The sequence below is a fragment of the Topomyia yanbarensis genome, chromosome 1 (genome assembly GCF_030247195.1).
Source record: "Topomyia yanbarensis strain Yona2022 chromosome 1, ASM3024719v1, whole genome shotgun sequence".
In the NCBI taxonomy this organism is placed as follows: Eukaryota; Metazoa; Arthropoda; class Insecta; order Diptera; family Culicidae; genus Topomyia; species Topomyia yanbarensis.
The window spans coordinates 20,041,288-20,053,638 of NC_080670.1; the positions used below are offsets into that span (position 1 = coordinate 20,041,288).

At 40.3% G+C, this 12,351-nt stretch overlaps 1 protein-coding gene and 1 non-coding gene across 2 annotated transcripts in view; one reads left to right on the forward strand and one right to left on the reverse strand.

Annotated features, from left to right (window-relative positions):
* The window catches only part of LOC131677056 (mpv17-like protein), a 314,479-nt gene that overhangs the window by 91,794 nt on the left and 210,334 nt on the right, over window positions 1–12,351 (reverse strand). The window lies entirely within an intron of this gene.
* Trnat-cgu (transfer RNA threonine (anticodon CGU)) lies at window positions 10,736–10,807 on the forward strand. The gene has a single exon. It is a non-coding gene; the product is annotated as a tRNA-Thr (tRNA).

Below are 12,351 nucleotides of genomic sequence, written 5' to 3' on the forward strand. Positions count from 1 at the left end.
TTGGTTTAAAAAAAAAGTCTATGGCACAAATTCTCTCCTCCCTGGAGCCGCCAGTGTCTATGACGCAAATTTTGGACGGTAGCCAATGAGAGCAACGGCGGCAGTGACACAATACTAACATTGGCTTGATGAGCCGAAATTGTTGTTTTGACCATTGTATGCAATGCCCTAACCTCACAAATTTGACAAGTGCTGGTCCTTTTGTTTACAGTTTGGATTTAACAAATTTGGATTCCATCCAAATAAGCTTGGTGCTAACAATTAATTCCCAAGAAATTTTACCGCAAAACTTTTTACCGATTCAGAGAACACTAGAAATAATTGATAAACAAATAATTAGTTCATTTATTAAATCTTTTATATATATTTTCCCACAGTATGGAGTAGCACAATTTAATTGCAAGGCGTTCTAGAGAACCTTTACCCCTCTCCTAGGTTGACGGGTTTGACGGTATTGCAAACATCTTCAAGTATATTTGAGCAGACACCTGCTTTAAGATGGTTATTGCATTACGCCTCGATAGTGGTGCATCGAGGAGACCGAGAGGGCTTATGGGCCTTTTTTATGTTTTTTGTTATTTCATACTCTGCACCAGCCCAAACTAACAGTCAGCTAAGAGCCGATTGGCGGGTCGCCGTGGATTGACTTTTTCTGTGGGCTGTGTTTGCAGACATTGTTCAACAGCTTAACGGCTGTCTTTTTGAGCACGGCTCGCAGTGGGAGTCATTGTGTGTCGATTTATCGGTCGACCTCGTCAACGTGCACAGACGCATTAAAAAAATAACAGTTGAACACTATTAGTTGTGTTGTGTTGTAATAATTGTAGTTTTTAGTACTAGTATAAAATTGTTATGTGCTAGTCGTATGTCTATCTATGTATGTGTTCGTCTGAGTATTTGTGACATATGGGTCAGGGAATGGATGCAGAGCTGGCTTATATGATAAAATAGTGGGTAATCCTTCTTTGGATAACTTTTTACCGGTGTTCAATTCGTGCATTCGATTCGACTCATTCGGATTGGATAAATGAAGGTACGATTAATTTACCGACGCACATCAATCATCCATTCCCGGTCAGCATAGCATGAGGGGCTTTTAACGGAATGCAGTTGTCGTTAATGGTGGGTATATATCATTTTCTGGCATTTAGACGATTCCAAGTAGTTTTATTGCATGTTACATGTGTGTTGTGCAAATAATGCTCAATAATAATACTAACTCTTCTCTTTATTTCATTTTGTTTTATTTATTTTCGGTTTCATGCGTCACATTCCTATGATGACCTCTCCGAGTTCATTCATCAAAAAAAGGGTTACATTGCTGCCAACAATGACAATTCGCTACCATCAGACGTCGCCAGGTTTTAGAAGAATTGAGATGTACTCTCATACTCAATTGAATCAGATAAGTAGGAACGACCAAAAACTGCAAGTAGCATATTACACATGTCTTATTTTAACACATTAAATATTATTTGTATTAACTTATTATTTACAGGTAACACACATATCTCAACACACAACACTTCCCATACACACGTAAACATTCAAACTCGCAAATATACAAATGCTCGACAGGTGACTGGGCCAAGTGCATTCACTCGTAGGATCTATCATTTCGATGATCGCCTCGATTCTACGAAACCAGTGCTGCACTGAGTGCACAATTAAGCTGACATAAGCTAGTCTCGTCTGGTGAATGTATGTAACCTGGAAGCCCCAGACACGACATGACGAGACGGACAGATGACGGACTGGACTCGACGGGGCCTAGTTCAGAGTTTTAGGCATTCTTCAATGCACGGCTAGCAACATAAAAAAAAGAAAGGATGTGCTATGTGTGGTGGTTTGCTATTCAAGTATTGGTAGAGTTTGAAGTACTAATGTTCATGTGATGATCATAAATTCAGCTGTATCTATCTAATCTATTACGTCTCTCATATATTGTCCTTTATTTCTTCTTTTCGAGTCCTATACTGCCATTCTACATCCGCCTTCAGCTGGGTCAGCAAAGATGGTGATAGTGAACGTCGTAACACTCACACATTCTCAAACGCGGTCTCAAGCGGGAACCTACAAAAATGCCATCGCGTACGCGATTGCGAATCGATCAGGTTCGAAAGTCAATTCTTGATCCTAGAAGCCTAGGTCCATGCCTTCAGCTGGACCAATTAAGAAAATACGCCCATACATATTAGACAACACGTCTCATGGCGACATGACCGGGACCCCTATAGATATAAACGATCCCACTCTCTGCCAGAATTCTAACCGCGCACCGAAAATTTAAAATCAGACTCACGGTTCGCGCGATCATTCAAGAACACATGTTTCAAAATCAAGTCAGCGCACAAACGTTAGAGCCCCTCGCGATTTTCCAAGCAACCTACGCCCACGAACTCGCAAACATGATTACACCCCGGTGATAAGGTGAAAATCTCAGCACTCATAAACTTAGCAACACGATCTCAAGCGTCAACCTACAAACTCCCGCGCTCGCGCCATCATGAATCGGGATCGTCCGGAAGTCTCTATCCTCGGTACCAACAATCTAGGTCCTTGTTAATTAATAAAAAAAAATAATAAAAATAATTAATAAAAAAAATAGAGAACCCGCAAACGCGCGCTATCATGAATCGGTCACGTCCGGAAATCTTTAGCCTTCATTCTAGCAATTTAGGTCCATACATTCAGTTGGACCAATAAAAAAAATAAAGCTCATATCCACTAGACCACGCGTTCTACGGCGACATGAATGGGAATTCTAATGATATGTAAGAACCCACTTTCTTCTGGAATCTGAACCGTACACAAAAAATTAAGTATCAGATTCACGGTCCGCGCGATCATTCTAGAACACACGCGAATATGCGAAAGGCACACGGTTATGAAATAGAATTTATACACGCGAAGTTCATACACGTTAGCACATGCGACATACAAACGCACACGCGATCGAGCACGTTAACGTACAAATGTTCGATCCCTTCGCGATGATACACCCAAAACGAATCGTTGAGAGGGGATTTGATTCTGTTTTTTTCGCTCTCGAACTGTGAGCGAAAAGCTCCCAAACGATGCATTAGTGTTCAACCAACCTCATACTTGTGGAATACAATATCGTACCCCATAGCTACACACTGTTGGCTCATGTAGTGCAGCGATAACTTGAATAACACATACTATCGTCTCCATACTGTCCCATTTGTGATCACTGCTACAATGAGGCGAAGTTTATATATCCCATTCGAACGGTTGCTCATTATGTGTCGTTATGGCATAAGGTGTAAAGCAGGCGTTTTAGCGAGTGGATGTTTGTCGGTTCCAGTCTTGATGCTACCCGTTAATCTTTTTTTCTAGTAGTAAGGCTTAGTTCCCAACACATACATACAAACAAAATATTAATAACAGCGGGGAAATGGTACATACAAAGCAAAATGCGTCAATGACGATGCTGAAATACCGACGCGGCGGCGGGATGAAAACGATATTATCTCACTCATCATAAGTGTGAAGCTTTATATACGCCATTATACTACTCCACCAGTGTGTCGTCATGGTACGGGCAATAAAGAGATGTTTTTACCGATTAGAAGTTTGTCGGTTCTAATCTTGAATCTGATTTAAGATTTTTTTACTAGAAGTTTCCGGTCACGAGCTATTTATAGCAGCGAAAAAAAGAATGCAACAAAACAAAATGCAATGCAGCAGCAATGGTGATGAGATTGCTTGTGGTGGTTGGGTGGGGGGAATGTAAGGTGTAGAAGAAAGATATGAAACTATATACTAACAAAGTTTCCTTGTGTGTGAGTGTGTGTCTCGTTTTTTTTGCGTGAGCGTTGCGCTCATCCCGAATTGTGCGCGAACAGCTCAATGTTCAAAAAGGATTGCTTTTGGGAATGAGATTGTGAGCCCAAAAAACAGAAAATCTGAGCTCACCGTTTTGGGTGTACACGCGATCGCGAGTCCCTACACCCGCACATACCTGAACCGTACAATGAATATCACATTCAGAATCACGGCCCGCTACAATTGGCCTAATGCAATGTTTTAGTGGGCGACATTGCCTGTCTCGTCTGCAAATTGTAGTATGTGATTCTGACGGGGAGCCCTTCCGAGCAGTGTTGGGAAAATCATTATCAATGAAAGTTCATTCCAGGTTCATTCGCGAATTAATCTTTCCCAGAAAATTTCCAAACAAAAATCTGTGAAACCAAACATCGCATCCGAATGTATCATTCTTGAGACAAATATTCAATGATTCTTACACCTTTACCTTTACACTTCCAAAAACATGTAACCCAATATATTTCAAATGCTTCCCAATATATCATTATGAGAATACGAATAATCTCTATGCTCAAAATGTAATCAACAGGACCACCACCTGTCGCTGTCACATTTAATGCATGACGTCACTGTGCACTGACCAATTCGCCGTTAAGGTCGATCTATCGATAACAGGCGATACGCTGGACTAGGTTGAAATGCCGACGACGGACACCACCGACAAAAACTGGATGGGTCCCATCTGTTATCGTTAGATCGATCTTAATGGCGAATCCAGCAAGTTTACAAAACAGTTGTTGACTTTCAAAGTTAAATAACTTTGATCGGTAACCGTGCCGCAGTGCACATCCTTCAAATCTCCTGGCTAATAAAAAAACCTATTTTAATCCACCTAGCGGTGCAATTGTGCCTTTCTCAATCATGAATCACGAGAATGTGTGCGTTGTTTATATTCATTAAAAGCTTTTAAATGCATGTATTACATTTTATTATTATACATCACATGGCAACTATATACAGGAAAATAAATCATTATTCGAGTTCTAAAATTTTGAAAAAGAAAAAACAGCCACGGTAATATTGAACTGAAAAAAGGTGCAAAATCGGCAAAGTCCCAAAAAGTCGATTTTTATAAAAAAAAATTTTTTTTCGAGATAACTTAAATCTCGACGTTTCATGCATTTTAAAGATGTTTGGCATCAAAAATACGAATTCGATTTCTGAAATTTCATGGGGTCCCCCCTTTGAGAAAAAATTTGAGTTCCGGCTTATATGGGAATTTCATATGTGACCGGACGATTTAGTCTATATTTCCGGACCCATATAAGCGATCCGTACGAAATTTTATAGACATCTGTGGGGATATTATAGCTATCATTTGGGACTAAGTTTGTGAAAATCGGCCTAACCATTTCCGGGAAACTGATGCGAGTTCGTAAATTTTGAAAGATGGCCGCTTTTCCCGGGTACTTCCGGAACCGTCAATGGTGGTTAATGTAGTCAACGAAAGTTTGGTTGGCCGTCGGTGACCTAGAACAGCAAATTTAAGTTGTTTGAGAGACATTTTAGCGAAATTTTTACCTTTTTTGCTTTCATCGGAGTATCGGTTTGAATCACAATTTGCTATGTGATCGCACGCCACAACCTGTAACTCCGGAACCGGAAGTCGGATCGGGATGAAATTAAATAGCCATTTACGGGGACGCAATACCTTTCATTTGAGGCTAAGTTTAGTCGAATCGGTCTAGCCATCTCCGAGAAACCGATGTGACTGTTATTCTGAATTTAGATACTTCCGCCGGGGCTTCCGGAACCGAGGATGGTGGCCAATGTGGCCAAATAGACTTTGAATGGATGTTAGTGACCTAATACTACAAATCGAAGCAGTTGTGGTCATATTTTGGAAAATTTTTCACCTTTATACATTCATTGCAGAATTTATTAAAATCGACATTTTCTGCGTGTTCGTACTTATCACCCTGTAATTCCGGAACCGGAAGTCGGATCCATTAGAAATTCAATAGCAGCCTATGGGAACGTTGCACCTTTCATTTGAGACTAAGTTTGTCAAAATCGGTTCAGCCATCTCTGAGAAAAATGAGTGACATTTTTGGTCACATACACACACACATACATACATACACACATACATACACACACACAGACATTTGCCGAACTCGACGAACTGAATCGAATGGTATATGTCGCTCGGCCCTCCGGGCCTCCGTTAAAAAGTCGGTTTTCAGAGCAATTGCAATACCTTTCTATTGAGAAAGGCAAAACGTGAATATTTTATTAGAAGCTTTAGAAGTTTCGGCAAGAAGTATCGAAATGAATAGGGTGACCATACGTCCAGGTTTCCCAGGACACGTCCTGATTTTTCACTGATGTCTACAACGTAAACTCATCCTCAAACAGAATACGACAAACAAAACCTAATGCAATCAAATCTCCCAATTGTACCATCCGATGTTTTTTTAATCAATAGTACCTCGTTGTTTCACTTTTCGACTTTTTTTTTCTTACATGGAAATTGAAAAGAGAAAGATCGAGGCGTTCATGGTGTACGTAGCATATCGGAAATTTGGCAGCCAAACAAATCGAACCGTCTCCAGTTGTGGACCAAACTCTGGCCGCTATCAATGTTAATGAAACGATGATTACCAGAGCTTCTTCTTGACTTAAATCGTCTTTCAACCCGGGACCTGAAGAATTCCCTTTGGTGCCACTGAGAGGACACATCGACGTTTTAGTGACTCTGCTTCTTCTTGAGTTTTCTTGCTTGTGGAATTTTTTCATCTTACAGAAAATCCATGTGAACATGTTTCCAATCCATAAAAAGGGAAATGGTGAAACATCTACAACTATTGTGGAGTAACTTCATTGAGCGCTCTCTGGAGCTGGTGATTATGGAACCACTTCAGGCTCAATGGAAGCACTATAGCTAATCCACGAATAACATTGCTTCACCCCTGAACATCGACTAACCTGCCGAGTCTAGCATCCTACATAACGGAGTATGGAGTGTCGCGCTCAAACTGATATTATAGTCGTTATAGTTGAAACCTGGAAAATCCAACCAGCGACAATCGATTTTTCTCTTGTTAAGTGATAATCCATGATGTCGGAAGTAGTGCGCTGTACAGCGCATCATTGTTCGAATATAGCGCATTACTTCCGATGTGTTTCCATTGTTTAGAACCAGAGAAAATACGATTGTCGCTGGTTGGATTTTCACGTTTTCAACTGTAACTAGAATATTTACATCAACCTATCCACCGTTTTTGCATGCAACAATCGATAAAATTGAAAAATTTGGAATCAGCAGTAGCTCTCTGATCAAGAGATAATGGTCCTCATTGGATATTGTCAGGTGCTTATGTTTACATCAGGAATAGTGCAGAGAAGGTACTTGGGACCGTTGATGTTTCTACTTTACTTCAATGATATGTATTTACTACTGAAAACACCTCGCCGATCCTGCGCGGACTATCTAAAAATATTTCGTCTCATCCGCTCAATTCAGGATTGCCGATTTTTTCAACAATTGCATGAAACCTTCTCTGATAGTAGTGTTGCAAGAACAGCGTGTGTATATATAAATTTGGGAGAGTGCTCGGTGATCTAAATTTCATGAAAGACTTTCTGGCAGTGCTCTGTATGCCAGACTTTCAACACTTTTTTACCGCCGGAGCTCTACCTGCCAAACCCAGAACCTTTTAACTACCAAAAACCGAGGGCAAAGTCACATTCGATTTAGAGATAACGGGAAGAGGTAGTACCCTTTCGACTGTCCTGGGTTTTCAGTCACCGAATATTGGTCACCCTAGAAATGAATTTACAATTGTTAAATGGTAACGATCTAATATTGAATCGTTGCTAGAACTCAACCTGAAGACAGTTTTCTTCTACTGCTCCTTCTTTGCTATCCCCTGCTCATTTCTTCGCGGGAGCTTTTTCGGCTAAACCAAACAAGATATACAACTCACATCCAACCAATCTGTCACCGTCATTGACAGCCAACAAAAGCAGCTTGTTTTACATTCCGTCGCCGAGATTCAGTCCTACTCCAGGATACAGCTAATTGAATTTATAATACGGATTGAATAAAACATTCGGCTGTCCTTCGCATCTTGCAATAGGACTGCTTTCGGAGCATTTGTATAATTAACCGATCGGAAAGCTGAAAGTAGCCCACTTTGTATACATATTCCGCAATGCAGTTTCAGTTGGTCGGTTGATACATTTCGGCCGGTTTTATTGTTCGAACTTATACGGATATTTTATGCAAACATTCAATTCCAGCCGTGGTCGCTCTCTTGCTGCGAGGTTTGCAGTTTGCAAGTCTGATTTTACAATGCGCATACAATCTGGTCGTTTAATTAGTATACTAATCATGAATTACTGCCCGGTAGATGAACCGAAATTTCAAAATGTATTAATTTGGATAGCATTACCTCCGCCCAAGGGGGTAATTTATTATTTATTTATGCCGCACTATAAAGCTCTACACGCCGCATAACATGACCATGAAGACCTACATCAAACTAGCCAGCCAGAGTGGCGGACTTGCGGGTAATCTGTTAACGTTCCCATTTGTGGCACACTGTGTGACTATTTCTGCGAGCCCTCCTCACCCCAAACAATAAAACGATTTAATTTATCCTCTCGGCCTAATGCGGCAAAAGCATCGGCACATATTAATCGCGATATTATAGCAGCTGTAAAACATACAAACAGAGAGCTCGCATGACTCGAAGGATGAGCAATACACGAGGCGTGAAATGGGTTGAGTTTCGCCTCTTGAAAACTCCACATCCGTCCCGGTTCGGCTCGGCTCGGCCCGGCCCGGCGAACGTCTGGCTTGGACGTTGCGTCGTATGCGGTGGTGTATCGGGGCAGCATGCGGTTGCGGACGTTTTCGCTAATATCGATTCCATGTACGTACGTACTGTTCGGTTTTCTGCCGCCCTTGTCGTTATAATAACAAGCTGAGCTGAGTTGGCTGAGAAACGCCCGTCGCACTTGCTCCTGCCAATATTCCGTTGATGGTCTGGGCGCAAATAATACATCACTGTTCGAAGCAATTTTTGAACTGAAGGGCAGGAAGGTACTAAGTGGAAAACAAGCAATAAATGGAATACCATCTCAATTTTTGAATGATTTTAAAATCTACACCCAGATATTAGAATGAATATGAAAAACCACGACTGGGCTTTCAAAACAAATGTGTTATATTCCTCCAAAGTTTAACAACGTAACACCTCGAAGTCTTCGGTGTATTTAAAATGGGATAGATATGTTTTGGATACTAGACAAGTGAGGCTTCGGTGAAGTTTGTTCCAAATCATGAATAAAATTGTAAATTATAAAATATAGACTTAATTCAGCTATACTCGCTAATTTAACCCCTTTATTTATTTTATCCGCATTTCCTAAATTGAGACCCAAGCTTCAACCCTGCATTTTGGCCACGTTGGCTACAATTACTGAACAGAACAGCACACGGAGGGAGATAGAGAGAAAATCACACATTGCTACAAATAAACACAGGGGATTAGTTTCACAACTTGGAAAATAATTTATGTTATACCGATAATAAATTACGACCGATTATAATTGATTTAGCGTGTACACCGCGATAAACTTGTTTAAGTAGTACACGGGAGCACAAATGCTGCAACCAGGCTGTACCATCTACTTCGTCTGCCATGTTGACATAAAAGCTACGGCATCAACTTCCTAGATGTGAAGTTCATTAGAGTAATTCGATCAAACCTGCAATTCGCACATTTAGTGGTATGAATTGTGGGTAGTTTATAATAATAAGCTGCGTGGTTCTTCCGCCGTCGGTATGAAAACGAATAAAAATGTTACGGATTCATTTACTGCTCTTTTAACACCATGAAATTTAGCATACATTTTGCACGAGCCTCACATGTGGGACGCACAAAGCTAACTCGAGCTTGCTCAGGCCTTAATGTGCAAATTGAATCGAGGTCGAGAGTTTAGAGCGTGTTTCCTCAATTTGAAGTGTACTAAAGCACTTACAGTTCGTCACGCTCTTGTAAGTCCCCGATGGCTTTGCTAATGAAGACTGTTATTTGTTTACTCAAATGCACTAGCTCCGTAAACAGATGCCGAGAACTTATTTTTTTTGTTCAGCGTGAAATAAATTACATTAATGTGATACAAGCAGGGATGAAGTAGCCACAACTTCGGGTCGTTCATTTGAAAGTTAAACGTCTTTCTCTAAATTGACACTGGACAAACTATTTCGATAAGTTTCAACAGATTACACAAATCTCTACTGACTCCGTTGATAAATTTGTCTTTCGAAACGGTCGGACAGTCAGCAATCAGCATGGCATGTTAAAGCTAATTTCAAGTCGATATTGCACAGGCATCGTTAGCTCATCCGTTCCGAATCGGCCCGACAATCAACTCACGACCAAGTTTAAATTGATCACGGTGCTGGATAATTTGTTCAATTAGACTGTTTCGTCAATGAGTTCGAACAAAAATCTTCATGACAGACAGAACCTCCTTCTCCCGCTAGGAAACAATCGTTCCAATTATACTGGAAACGATGGGTAATTTGCGCCTTCTGCCATAGCCTGTCCGCCTATATGAAATGCAGCTCCTTCTGCCAGCCTGATCTTGACACAGTTACGAATGGCTAAAAATAAAACTATAAACGGTTAGTGAATGGAAAGAGAAGGCAAGAACATTTCTGGCAACCGAGACTGCAATAAAGATAAGCCAATTTTGATGTGCTCTGGTGGTTTTAAGCGTTCAGGCAACAATATTATCGCTGTAAAGGATTTCCAGGCAGGTATCTATCAGCGTGTACGATGCACTTGTTTGATGGCTTGCAAAATTGTTCATGTGCTTATATTGCAACGGAAAATATATCTCTTCATTCACTGCTAGCTACGGTACGCATGCCTCTTTAGCTCAGTGGTAGAGCGCTGGTCTCGTAAACCAGTGGTCGTGAGTTCAAACCTCACAGGAGGCAGACTGCTTTTTTTTTGGTGTTGTGTGACTAGACAACTAGATTTTATTTTCGGTTGACGTTTCGCAGCTCAAACTGCAAGAACCTATAGCAGTCACTAATTCTCAAGTATCTCGTGATCAGAGTCGAAAAATGTTTTTTTCGTTTACCAAAATCTGACGAAAATGACGAGCGAGCGATGCTACTTTCTAAACCACTAGAACATTACGAAACCGAAAATGAGACAACGGCCTACGACAAAGCATGCGGGTAAATTCAATTTCATTATTTCCTCCACACATTCGTTTTCGCTTCGAAATTGAGAACGACGTTAGTTTCTTCGATATTGCACATAGCGTTGGCCAAACGAAAAGAAACTAGTAACGATATTTAGTTGTCGTTGTTCGATTTGGGAGAATTACAAGCTAGCGATGATATTGGACGACTGAAGCACTATTGGTGTGTATATTTCCTGTGTTTGCGACGTTTTAGTTGCATTTTATGATGCACATTGCTATAATTTCATTTAATGAAAATTAAAATAAAAATCAAAATTATTGATTTGAAATTAAAACGAGATTGAATTTTCGTATTGTCATAGGAAAACGAAAGTCACTACTTCTGCTACTCGCTTCCATAGAATCGAAAGAAGGAGGGGCGTTGGCTTTATTGTTTTGCTTTGTGTGAATTTAGTAACGAAGGAGGCAGCGAAAAGACGAAGGTGAATTCAGTGAATTTCATCGTTCATTGAATGGGTATGAGAATTTTAGGCCCTGCTCGTGATAATGATATGAAATTTGCCCTCCTTTTACGTGCGCCCAGAACAAAAATCTCTTGCATGAAGTGTAAGCGACAATCACAATTAATATTTAAAATCACTTCATTTCTTGTTGTGCATATGTTTCTCTCAACACAGCTATCAAATGATTGCCACCACATTCACGTACCTATGCTCAGTGTTACAAATCCGTTTAAACTGGATTCTTTCAGTTTTTTTACGAAATCCTTTCAAACAGACAATCGGAAAAATCTTCTAGTTGTTTGAAATTTGAGCTAGATTTATCCAGTTTTTTAAATATTCAGTTATTAGTTTTGACGTAGGACTACGTCTTTATTTTCGATATAAGGGTGCACAACAAAACACAACAAAAAGTAGTTAGGTTTAAACGCTTATAATTCAGCTATCTCACGATAAATTTTCGGAATATTTGCACAAATCGCTCAGAAATACTTCTAGGTATGAACTGGCAGCACGGTGACGCGAAGGGTACCTGTTTTTTTGTGTCCGTTGGTTGGATCTTTTTTTTTTCGAGTGTTTAAATGACCTTCGGGCGCGAAGTTGTGTTTGGTTGTGCGGATGGAAGACCGTTGTGTATGCTGAAAGTGGATCTTAAGGCTCAAGTTACCTCAAGGCTTGGTAGTGTGCGTAAGAAAAATTGTGTTCAGCTTTGCCACCAGATTATCCATTTAAACCTTTTCTAAACTCTAAAAGAAGAATATCAGTCGATTTATTAGATCATCACGATTCAATTCATGTAAAATAGCTGCTGGAAAAACCATCGGCTTAG